At 37.3% G+C, this 13,641-nt stretch overlaps 1 protein-coding gene across 1 annotated transcript in view; it reads right to left on the bottom strand.

Annotated features, from left to right (window-relative positions):
• The window catches only part of GALNTL6 (polypeptide N-acetylgalactosaminyltransferase like 6), a 1,391,526-nt gene that overhangs the window by 1,251,587 nt on the left and 126,298 nt on the right, over positions 1 to 13,641 (bottom strand). The window lies entirely within an intron of this gene.

The following is a 13,641-nucleotide window of genomic DNA, read 5'->3' as shown; positions in this document are numbered from 1 at the left end:
TGAAATTTCATTTTCTTTTAAAGATTCTCTTCCCAAATCCTTCACAAATGAAACAAGTAACTAAAATGGTATGCCTTTGTGGCTGATGTGTACATATTACATGATATTATTTATTCTCCTCTGTGTCTGAGTAATAAGTCAACCCTACAGCTTCAGTGAAATTGGTAGAAAAGGATGCCATGTAAAAATAAATAATATGGAATTATGATTCCCCAAGACAGAATGAGTAGGAGCTCTCTGAGGTTTATGGAATGCCTACTGTAAAACACAATAATAGTGTTAGATATAGAAAGATGAATAAGATACACCAAAATAGTTGGATCTGGCATGTCTATCTGCTGGGCTAGGAGAGTTAGAAAACTCTACCCATAAAGAGTTTAAGCAAAACGATGCTCAGGTTACAAAAGCAGCATCTAAATAGTGCTGTCAAAGGCACCTAAACATTTTTCTTTTTTTTTTTTTTTTTTTTTTTTTTTTTTCTTTTTTATTTTTTTTTTTATTTTATTTTTTTTTTTTAATATTATTTTATTAGTTGGAGGCCAATCACTTTACAACATTTCAGTGGGTTTTGTCATACATTGACATGAATCAGCCATATAGTTACATGTATTCCCCATCCCGATCCCCCCTCCCACCTCCCTCCCCACCCGACTCCTCAGGGTCCTCCCAGTGCACCAGGCCCGAGCACCTGACTCATGTATCCCACCTGGGCTGGTGGTCCGTTTCACCATAGATAATATATATGCTGTTCTTTCAAAACATCCCACCCTCACGTTCTCCCCCAGAGTTCAAAAGTCTGTTCTGTATTTCTGTGTCTCTTTTTCTGTTTTGCATATAGGGTTATCGCCACCATCTATCTAAATTCCGTATATATGTGTTAGTATACTGTAATGTTCTTTATCTTTCTGACTTACTTCACTCTGTATAATGGGCTCCAGTTTCATCCATCTCATTAGAACTGATTCAAATGAATTCTTTTTAACGGCTGAGTAATATTCCATGGTGTAAAACAAAACAAGTGCTAAACATTTTTCATTGTGGGCACTTGTTTTGTTTTTTATTGTACCAATTATTTGACTTTTATTTCTCAAAATTTTAAATAAGAAAATAACACAAATGTCTTTGCAACTCTCAATGACATTCTGTTTTTATAAATAGGCACTGTTTGAGTAGAGTAAGGATTCTGATTTCTAATTATTGAAGCAAACAGGTCAGCTTTTAGGTCAGCTTTGAAATATTCTGAAATTCTATTTGAACAATGTTTTGCACTGATATTAACCAACTTTTTAATTCTGTTTTTAAGCTACCCAGATACAATATAATGTCTTCCTATTATTAGGTTTGTGCAAGAAAGAAATTTTTCAAAGTTTTTCTTCAATAAAGCTCTTTACAAGTATAATGCAAATTTATTAATATGCCTTTGCTTTCAGCACAATGCCCAATCACCTGTTATCAGCTCAAGATTTATCTCAAGTACATTAGATTTTGACTATAATGAGAAGAAGATGTTTTGCAAATGCAAACCTCACAAAACAGCATCTTTAAATCTGTAAGCAAACAAATCTAGAAATGACAAGTCAGACTCAAAAACAAATGTGCATTATTTTTTTTTTCAGTATACCTTTCATTCTGCTTATCATGGCATATTTTGATATTATGAGTTTTTCCCAAAATCTAGGGACATTGTATATATGCCATGTTCTTATTCTAAGATTTTTAAGAACAGAGAAATTGTCAAGAGAGAAAGAAACTATATCTGCTGTATATGCCAATGATATACTAACATCGGTATCTACATACTTTAGAGAGATTGCATAAAAATGAATACATGAACCAACATACATTGATTTTCAACCTTGATTTCATTTACAACTTGGGAGCCATATCAAATTTGTGTTTTTCAAAATATTCTTCACTGCACTACCATTTCTGTTTTTGATTTCATCTAGCAACTGTTAATCTTCTTCTCTTATACTTTTAAATCTTCTGAGAAAAAAATAAGAATTCAAAAGAGATCAGGATAGCCCCATCAGGTGCTCCTATTGGACCGTAGGAATGCGCCGATGCACACCCAAGAGTCATCTTCAATGCAAATGCTTAGCCATTATATTACTAGCATCTGCTTCAGAGCTGCTGTTTGATAGAAATTTTATTATCTACATATCAACACAGTAAGAGCCGGGAGAGTTGGTTGTAAAGGAGAAATTTTATGTTCTTTAAATATTCTGTTCAAATCAACACTTAGGGGTTCAGCTAACGATCAAAAGTTAACACTCTGAGTGAGAGCTCTCAGACCAGCCTGCTTCTCAAGAGGCATTTAACCACGTGTTGCTTTTGATTCAGCAAATCCTGTCCTGACTCTCATACTCTCTAACTCCTTTTGTACTTCTAATTGAAAGAGAACTTTGAATAGGCTGCAAAGTGCAAAGAGAAGAAAAAGAAAACATTCTAAGGGAATATATACTCAGGGACTTAACCACCATCATTTTTTCATCAATTAGCTTCAGCAAAAAACAAATTTTTCATACTGTTCATGGGGTTCTGGAAGCAAGAATACTGGCCTGGTTTGCCATTCCCTCCACCAGTAGACCATGTTTTGTCAGAACTCTTCACTATGACCTGTCCATCTTGAGTGGCCCTTCATAGCATTGTTCATAGCTTCATCCAGTTACACAAGCCCTTTCACTATGACAAAGCTGTAATCACTTTGCTGACAAAGGTCCTTATTTTTCAAAGCTATGGTTTTTCCAGTAGTCATGTACAGATGTGAGAGTTGTACCATAAAGAAGACTGAGTGCCAAAGAATTGATGCTTCTGAAATGTGGTTCTGGAGAAGATACTTGAGAGTCCCTTGGACTGCAAGGAGGTCAATCCAGTCAATCCTAAAGGAAATCAACCCTGAATATTCACTGGAAGGACTCATGCTGAAGTTGAAGCTTCAATACTTTGGCCACCTGATGAGAAGAGCTGACTCAATGTAAAAGACAGGGATGATGCTGGGAAAGATTGAAGGCAGGAGGAGAAGGGGATGACAGAGGATGAGATGGTTGGCTGGCATCACCGACTCAATGGACATGAGTTTGAGCAAGCTCCAGGAGATAGTGGAGGACAGAGGAGACTTGTGTGGTGTAGTCCATGGGGTTGCAGAGTCAGACATGACTTAGTGACTAAGCAACAACAAAAGGACAATTATTAGGCATAGGTGAGATTATAATTTTCTGAATATCCTTTTACAATAGACTGCAAAAATTGTTTGAAGGTTAAAAATGATAACTTAGATCTTAGTGAAAAAAACTGATAAAGAAGAGCTATAAACTTCTATGATAACTTATTTTCCCTCTCACATCCAATAGGAAACTTAAATATAGGTCTTCTTCCTGTCTAAGAAAGATTAGAAATGTCTTTTCTGACTTACATGTGATTAATAAATACATTTAAAAGCAGCTCAATGTCACAAACTTTTGAATAAGACATATGATTAAAGAATAATAAACTTTTGTTTTCTGAAAATACTATTAAAAATCACCTTATCAAGTGCTCTTATTTTATTGTGATGGATACAAAGACTCATAACAAGCGTATTTCTGGAGAAAAACAGTCAAGAACTTTGAATTTTGTATCTCTGACAAGGAGATACAAACCTCATCAAATTGTTTAGCAAAGTATCCTAGGTATAGCAGGAAGCTAATTTTGTATTATTTTTTTATAATTCTAACAGTATTGCATCTGAATCCTTTTCCTAAAAATTCAGAAAGCTAGAATTAACAATGAGACATAATTATATATCAAAAATACCTGTGGATATCTTCCACATTATGAATCAAACTTTATGTATCCTTGAAGAAATGCTTTACTTTGTGTTTGGGCATAATAAAACATTTTTCATAATAAACAGGTAGTATGGATGGGAGGGGAGTATGAGGGAGAAGGATCCATGTGTATGTGTGGCTGAGTCCCTTCGCTGTTCACCTGAAACCATCACAACATTACTAATTGGCTGTGTCCCAACACAAAGTCTAAATCACTGAATAAAAAGATACTTGTTTGTACGTATCTTTTGATTGTCAGTATCATTGCTTATGAATGACACATGGACATCAGAAAGTATTTTCATTTTACTAGTGAGTCCTCTTAAAATTCACTGTAGGTTATAACATGATTATAAAATTTCTGGGAAGATTATGTTCAACTATGCAGTTAGAGAAGAAAGCTGATTCATTTATAGATTCTTATATAGAAGAGAAAATTTTACTACCTTTTTCGATTTCAGTTCAGTTCAGTTCAGTCGCTCAGTCATGTCCGACTCTGCAACCCCATGAACCACAGCATGCCAGGCCTCCCTGTCCATCATCAACTCCTGGAGTACACCCAAACCCATGTCCATCGAGTCAGTGATGCCATCCAACCATCTCATCCTCTGTCATCCCCTTCTCCTCCTGCCCTCAATCTTTCCCAGCATCAGGGTCTTTTCCAATGAGTCAACTCTTCTCATGAGGTGACCAAAGTATTGGTGTTTCAGCTTCAACATCAGTCCTTCCAATGAACACCCAGGACTGATGTCCTTTAGGATGGACTGGTTGGATCTCCTTGCAGTCCAAGGGACTCTAAAGAGTCTTCTCCAACACCACAGTTCAAAAGCTGCAATTCTTCAGTGCTCAGCTTTCTTTATTTAGTGATTATAAAAACAACATTGTGTTAGAGAAATATTTTTTATGAACAGTTGCTAGCCTCTTAACTATAAGGCTGTCAAAAAAAAAAATAGCTTCTTTTTAAAATGTCTACCTGTAGAAAGAGACTGTCAAGAAATCCTTAGGAGAAAATAAGATCTCATCCATGGATTTGAACTTCAAGTAAAATACTGACTCAGAAGTTATTCTCTTGTGTTTCAACACTTGGCTTCTTTTTCTGAGAAAGCAGAAGGAATGTAAAAGATTGAGAGCAAGAAGAACAGGGAATTCAGATGAAACCAAGAGTCATTCCAAAGGATTTCCAAAAATTTCCTTTTATAATTATAATCACCTTGGGGAGAGACAGTTGAGACCTAGTTACTCTAATATATGCATGCGTAGTTTGCACACTTTAAGTGAAAAGAACAGATTGGAAAAGGATTATGTGCTCAGTGGTGTCTGATGCTTTGTAACCCCATGGACTGTAGCCCACCAGGCTCCTCTGTCCATGGGATTCTACGGGCAAGAATATTGGAATGGGTTGTTATTTCTTCCTCCAGGGAATCTTCCTGACCCAGGGCTCAAACCCATATCTCTTGCATCTCCTGCATTGGCAGGCAGATTCTTTAGCACTAGCATCATCTGAGAAGCTCTGAAAAGAACAGAGAGACACAGCCATTTATCAGAAAATTCTGAGTGCAGTAAGACACTTTTAATTTCTAGGGCTGTTGTTCAATTTCAGCTTAATTTCTAGTGCTGTTGTTAAATTTAATTTTAATTTCTAGTGCTGGTGGTGTTGTACTAACATTACAGACAATTTCATCAAATAAGTAAAACTCCATTTCTGACTTAGGAGTCTTAGAAGTTGATGAAGTCATATCGAGTCAGGTTCCATTTCAGTCCAGGAATCGTACTGGGAAGACACCAGTGAGGGCTGCCCCAGTCTCACCTATCAGAGAAGGGGAGCCCACAACCCAAGCCTTGCAGACTTGAGTGGGTGCCCTATGGGTGGTATGCTCTGTTTTGTTGTTCTTGAGAATAATTCAACTATATTTTTCAAGCATTCAGAAGGTATATTAGGGAACATTGTAGAAACTGTAAGCAACTGTTTAATGAAGTTAATGTCATTGCTTTATCTGTGTGTGTGTTTGTTTGCCTCTTCCATAGTTTTGAAAAAGAGTATCAGATGATGAAACTATCGTCCCTCCTTGGCAGCAAGTATGGAACAAGTGACAGGATGGATGACTGACAGTTATAATTATTTTTCTGGATACTGCACAGTCATACATGAGTCTCTGCTCTCATAACCTAAGCGTTCAGTGTTTCTTCAGTCACAGCGGCTATTGGTTTTGAGTGCTGGACCATATTCCACACTGAGTGGCAGATTTACAGCTTACTCTGTCCTTAGAATACTGAGCTAAGTCAAGGGCAAAGGTCTGGAGACTTCCTTTAAGCACCCACCATGATAGACCCTTGTGGCCACCAATTGTTTTATTGAGTGTAAGATTCTATATCCAGTCTGGGGGATAGGTCTTGTGATGACTACATGCAGAAAACTTACTCAAGTATCTCAGATACCTGGAAGACAGGTTTTCAGATGCAGCCGAGATAGTTCTTAAAAAAAAAAATTAAGTGAAAACAAACACTGAAATTCTATCCTCATTCCACTAATTTAGTAAACAGAGGCTTCCCAGGTGGATCATTGGAAAAGAATCTGCCTGCCAATGCAAGAGACATGGGTTTAATCCCTGGGTAAGGAAGATATCCTAGAGAAGGAAATGGCAACCCATTTCCTTGTATTCTTGTATACCATATTCCTGGTATTCTTGCCTGGGAAATCCCAAGGACAGGGGTTCATAGGGCCACAAAGAGTCGGACATGGTGGAGTCACTGAGCATGCATGCACAATGAAGTGGATAAGCACATCTAGGAACAAAATTTTTGAGAGGATACCTTATGTTTTTCAAGGAAGGGCATGTTGGCCTACAAATTCTATTAGTCATCATTTTCATATCAGAATGAAGCAGAATAATAACAATTCAAAGAAAACCTATCATGCAAAATGTATTTTTAAGACCAAGAGAGAATACAAATTATTAGGTTAATGAGAAAAATGGAAAAGTACAAAATATCATGACATATGGCATACAGCATACCATTCACATTTCTGACAGGAAGGCTCGCTATTATGCATGTGTGTTATACCTCCCCACCTCATTTTTTTCTCTTAACAGTTTTACAAGTTATTTAAAATTTTCAACTACATTGCTATATGTGTGTTAACATTGCTATAGCATATTTCCTCAAAAAACTAAAGAGTTGCTGTAGGATACAGCAACCCCCCTCCTGGTTATATAGCCAGCAAAAACTATAATTGGAAGGGATACATGTAACGCTATAATCAAATTAAATGTCCATCAACAGATGCATGGATAAAGAAGTTGTGGTATAAGAAAATATATACATATGAAACACACAATGGGATATTATTCAGCCATTAAAAAGTGTGAAATAATGCCATTTGCAGCAACACGGATTGACCTAGAGATTATCATACTGAGTGAAGTAAGTCAGAAATAGACAAATTACATGTGATATCACTTTTATGTGGAATCTAAAATATGACACAAATGAACATATCTATGAAACAGAAACATATTCACAGACATAGAGAACAGATTTGTGGTTGTTTGGGTTGGGATTAGCAGATGCAAACTATTTTATATATAGGATAGATAAACAACAATGTCCTAGCACAGGGCACTGCATTCAATATCCTGTGATGAATCATAATGGAAAAGAATATGAAAAATAATACATACATACATATATATATATATATATATATATAGAGAGAGAGAGAGAGAGAGAGAGAGAGAGAGCGAGAGAGCGAGAGCGAGAGAGAGAGCTGTGTAACTGAGTCACTTTGCTATACAGCAGAAATTAACACAACACTTAAATCAACTATACTTCAATAAAATTTTTAAAAATGCTAAAGCATAAATTGAGAAATAAAGTGACACCAAAGGATTCACATATTCCCTTAATAGCTTTAAGCATGACAGTTAATAACTGCATAAATATAGTCCTTGGGTAACTCTAAGTTTAAATCTATAATAATTTTATTTTCCTATGTGAAGTCAATAAATGTCTCTCTTTCCATCTTCTTTTTCTTCCCTGATTGATTCTCCTTCCTTCTAAAATGTTTACCAAATACTGTATTTATAAAAGTTATAGAATTTTTAAATGACTTTCTCAAAAACTCATAAATAAAATTATACACAGTTCTTTGTGGATTTTGGCTTAGAATGGTTGCCAGTGGAGGAAAAAAAAAATTCTGTCAGCTTCAAGCAAGAATGCCAATAAATACTTTCTAGAGAGTGAAGATCCATAAAAGCAGACAGAAAGGCTGTTGAACTGGGCTTTTCCCTCAAAGACAGGAAGACTTGCCAAGCTACAGTAGAGGCAGCCTAGCAATCTGAAGGACCAATGGAATAAAGAACTTGCACAAAAATGCCACGGACACTCAAGTCCAGGTGATAGTATGGCTGGCACTCACCCAAAAGTGGAAATATGAAGACTGCTTGGCTAAAAGTGCTTCCCTACTGCCAAAGACACAGAAAGGATGCTTTGTCCTATAAGTTGGCATCTTACAGAAAATTAACACGGACTGGGCATAAAGGGGTCTTCCCAGGGGGCTCAGTGGTAAAGAATCTGCCTGCAGTGCAGGAGATGTGGGTTCGAGCCCTGAGTCAGGAGGATCCCCTGGAGGAGAAAATGGTAACCCACATCAGTATTCTTGCCTGGAGAATCCCATGGACAGAGGAGCCTGGTGGGCTGCAGTCCATGGGATTGCAAGTGTCAGACAGGACTAAACCACCACCATCACAGTTTTAAGAATTACCTTATATGTTCTTCCTTTTTTTTGCTTTTCTAGAGGGCATACTTTGAACTACTTCTTAGTTTTATTTCTTAATTAATAATGAGGCATGTTACTCAAACACGCTGTATGTGCCTAGTCGTGTGCTTTTCATGAAAATTTTTCATCTATGTTCATAACAAATATATCAGCTTTTTTAACAGAGAAAGCAACAACAATTTAGACAAGTGTGTGACTTGTCTGAGAATACACAGAAAGGATAAGAGCAAGTCCAGGACACATAAGTATGATTGTATAACTGTGAAGGTCATGGTTTCCATGTTAGAAGTTTCCTTAGACTTTATATGTGTTACCATATTTGTCCTGTTACCAGTAAATACGTCATTCACATCTATTCACTGTTTAATGCATGTAGATTTGTATTCCATTTAGATTCATACATTCCTCAGTGAGACAGGTCTAAAACTCCTTATCTGTACTATATACACAATCTTGCTTAGATCTTGATAAACAATGTGTTTCATTAAATATGCATATTTTGTTAATGAAGCAGTGAAGTGAAGTGAAATTTGCTCAGTCATGTCTGATTCTCTTTGACTCCATGGACTATGCAGTCCATGGAGCAGAACTTTCTTTTTAAAAGAAAAAGCAATCATTCTAAATCTATACAGTATATTGTCTATCCATTTTCCTCTTCCATCTCCATATTTCATGCTGAAGTAATTAAATGCAGTTTCCATCTTGGGCCTTACAAAACGAAAAGCTGTATTTTAATCAATTTATGAGATTGAAAAAGGACTGTGCATATGTTTCACAGGATTCATTCAGTAGCATTCTAACAATTTCCTAAATATAATGACATTTAGATAAACAATCAAAATCACTATGCTGTTATTGTGTCTGACTCTTTGCAATCCCATGGACTGCAGCATGGCAGACTTCCCTGCCCTTCACTATCTCCTGGACTTTGCTCAAACTCATGAACATTGAGTCAGTGATGCATGCTATGAATTCACATATTTTCCTGGTATACATGGCAAAGAACAATAAGACTGGATATGATACTCCTCTGGTACACAAGAATAGCAGATACATTTTTCTTATTTTGGAAAGAAAATCATTGATGATATCATCTAAAAAAATCAATACATCAATTAGCATTTGGCAAAGTCCTCAATGCAATAATCAATAGAAAGAAAGAAAGTGAAGTCACTTAATCATGTCCAACTCTTTGCAACCCCATGGACCTATCAGGCTCCTCTGACCTTGGGATTTTCCAGGCAAGAATACTGGAGCTGGTTGTCATTTCCTTCTCCAGGGGATCTTCTCAAACCAGGGCTCGAACTCAGGTCTCCTGCAATGCAGGCAGACGCTTTACCATCTGAGCCCCCAGGGAAGCCCACATGTCAATAATAAATAGGTTGGTTTAAAGCTCAACATTCAGAAAGCTAAGATCACGGTGTCTGGACCCATCACCTCATGGGAAATACATGGAGAGACAGTGGAAACAGTGTGAGACTTTATTTTTGGGGGCGCCAAAATCACTGCAGATGGTGACTGCAGCCAGGAAATTAAAAGACGCTTACTCCTTGGAAGGAAAGTTATGACCAACCTAGACAGCATATTAAAAAGCGGAGACACTACTTTGTCAACAAAGGTCTGGTCAAGGCTATGGTTTTGCCAGTGGTCATGTATGGATGTGAGAGTTGGACTGTGAAGAAAGCTGAGCACCAAAATATTGATGCTTTTGAACTGTGGTGTTGGAGAAGACTCTTGAGAGTCCCTTGGACTGCAAGGAGATCCAACCAGTCCATCCTAAAGGAGATCAGTCCTGGGTGTTCATTGGAAGGATTGATGTTGAAGCTGAAATTCAAGTACTTTGGCCACCTCATGCGAAGAGTTGATTCATTGGAAAAGACTCTGATGCTGGGAGGGATTGGGGGCAGGAGGAGAAGGGGACAACAGAGGATGAGATGGCTGGATGGCATCACCGACTCGATGGGTATGAGTTTGAGTAAGCTCCGGGAGTTGGTGATGGACAGGGAGGCCTGGCGTGCTGCAATTCATGGGGTCGCAAAGGGTCAGACATGACTGAGTGACTGAACTGAACTGACTGAATGCCAATGATAACACCAAATTATTATTGGCACCTGCAGTTGGTTACCAGTGAGTTTTAAGCATCAAACAAGTCCATTAGCCTCTCTAGAACCTCTTCGGTTCACCTGGAACTATGAGATTGCATTGAATTATTATTAATCTTTTTAGTTCTAAACATCTGATTCCCCGAGTGAAGGCAAAGGAAAAAAGCTAATTGTTTACGGTAGAATTAAGAGGTGGCACAGTGGTAAAGTATCTTCCTGCCAATGTAGGAGATGCAAGAGACATGAGTTCGACCCCTGGACTGGGAAGATCTGGAGAAGGAAATAGCAACCTGCTCCAGTATTCTTGCCTGGAGAATCCCAGGGACAGAGAAGTCTGGATGTCTATAGTTCATGGGGTCACAATGAACGGGACAAAATTGAGCATGCATGCACACACACAAAACAGATTACTAAATTAGGATGGAATCTACTTGATTGTATATGCATTTACCAGTAACTATAAGGAGATCAGTCCTGGGTGTTCATTGGAAGGACTCATGTTGAAGCTGAAACTCCAATACTTTGGCCATCTGATGCAAAGAGTTGACTCATTTGAAAAGACCCTGATGCTGGGAGGGATTGAGGGCAAGAGGAGAAGGGGATGACAGAGGATGAGATGGTTGGATGGCATCACCGACTCGATGGACATGAGTTTGAGTAAACTCCGGGAGTTGGTGATGGACAGGGAATCCTGGTGTGCTGCGGTTTGTGGGGTCGCAAGGAGTCAGACATGACTGAGTGACTGATCTGAACTGAACTGAACTGATATGGGAATATGACTAGGAAATTAAGATGAATATGAAGGAACCTCTCCCCAAAGTGAAATATAAGCCTTCTGTGAGATAATTTATTTACATTTGTAAATCAGTCAACTTTCTTAATGAACATAAAGCTGTGAAAATTTGATTAAAATGTTACCAATTCACACTTCATTTGCTAATCTGCAGTCTACATATCCAGGAGACACACATGTTCCAAGGCATTATATCTTTCATTTCATCCTCCATTTTCATTACAAAGGATGATAGCCCAGCTTCCCCAAATAGGGAAGTCCACCACTCCCTTCCCTGTGATGGGCATGATAATATTTGTGCTATTCATTTCTTTCCATTTTTTAGTTCCTGAATCTAAGCACTAGTCTTAAGAGAGAGAGGTGTCTTATCTTCCACTTAGTCACAAATTCGATTCTCACTTTTGAAATTAAGTTATAATGCAACGCACAGGTTGTATTTATTCAACGTTACCTTTAATTCACACCTCCACTGAAGACTCTTTCTGCAAATCCCAACAATATCCTTAAAGTATCTTAATGGATAAAAATCTGAACTGGTGCTCTCTTGACATTTCAAGCAAGCAGTACTATACCGTAATTTCTGAGGTGGTGGGCATTGCACATTCTAGTCAAGCAGGTGGGATAAGTAACATCTGCAGTGTAGGAAGAAAGCTGAATCAAGTGTCAACTTTGCCTCCAAAGTAACGAGGCAGAGTACACAGGAACTCTTAATTCAGAGAGATGGCAGGTGAGGGATCTGAGATGCTTCACATTGGACATTGCCTTGGACTAGAAACAGAATTCTGACAAAGCGGGCATCAGAAGAGACCCAGACAATGGTGACTTTCTAAAGCATGGACTACTAGTATTTGTTGAAAGTAACTGTGCAAACTTCAAAAACAAACAAAGAAGCAGAAACAACAATGGCAACAACAACAAAAAACCTTTACTCATCTGTGATTTCTTTTGAAGCTTCCGTATAAACAGTGAGTTCTCTTCTGGAAATAATAACTAGGTCTGCAGATACATGGCAGAACAGGAGAGAAAAAGGCAGGTATCTGAAATGAAACCTGCCAGAATTGTCCATGAAAGCATATCTATTTCAATGATTAAGACATATTGTTTAATTATCATTATGTCTTTTACCATTAAAGAAGTAGATGCAGTATTTTCCTGTTTATCAGAGAACAAAGGAAAACACAAAATTTGGGACTCTTCCTACTAGCTTTTGAACAGAAAAGAATTCCATTTACTTTCCTACATTTTATCTGCATGCATATTTATTCTTTTTTTTGTCCCCCTGGAGGATTTTTTTTTAAATTTTCATTACAGTATAGTTATTTTGCAATGATGTGTTATTTTCTGCAGTACAGCAAAATCAATCAGCTATACGTATATTCCCTCTTTTTCAGATTTCCTTCCCAATTAGGTCACCACAGAGCACTGAATAGAGTTCCCTGTGCTAGACAGTAGGTTCTCATTAGTTCTCTATTTTATGCATAGTATCAGTAGCGTATATATGGATACCAAGGGGGAAAGGGAGGTGGGATGAACTGGTACAATTATTCTTTGCTGGACCAAATTTTCCTGAAAAACTTTTTCTTCAAAAGCTGTGACACTGTTTCACCTGAGAGCTAACTGCAAATTTATTTGACTTGGTGAAAATAACAGATGTAACTGATTAAGAGAACCTATATATATATATATATATATATATATATATATATATATATATATTTTTTTTTTTAGGAAACTCCAAATTTCACAGCAAGGGCCTAGGGGTATGCAAGGGAAGTAATAATTATTACTTCTGTAATTAACTGCATGCCCTTCATGGTGAAAGCTTGATAATTTTGCAGAAATCAATAGCTTTATGGAGCCCAATAGGTTCTTGCTGAGAGCTTTTGAGTTATTAAGTAAACATTTTTAATAATTAAGAAGCTCTGTTACAGGGAATTACTAAATTTGGACTAATGAGTGAGCAGGACATTTCTGAGATTTAAGACTAAAATGTTATGAAAAATAGCAATTGTGACTCTTCTAGAAATTCAATGGCATTTTATGATATTCATTTTTAGCATTGAATTGCTTTCCCTAAAGCTGAATTTTTTACCCCAGAAATTTAGTGAAATTTTAATAATTCAACAAATGCTCTTTGAGGTAAGTTTTCCCAGAGCTCTT

Source organism: Muntiacus reevesi, chromosome 17 (assembly GCF_963930625.1).
Source record: "Muntiacus reevesi chromosome 17, mMunRee1.1, whole genome shotgun sequence".
NCBI lineage: Eukaryota > Metazoa > Chordata > Mammalia > Artiodactyla > Cervidae > Muntiacus > Muntiacus reevesi.
This window is presented reverse-complemented; position numbering and strand designations above follow the sequence as displayed.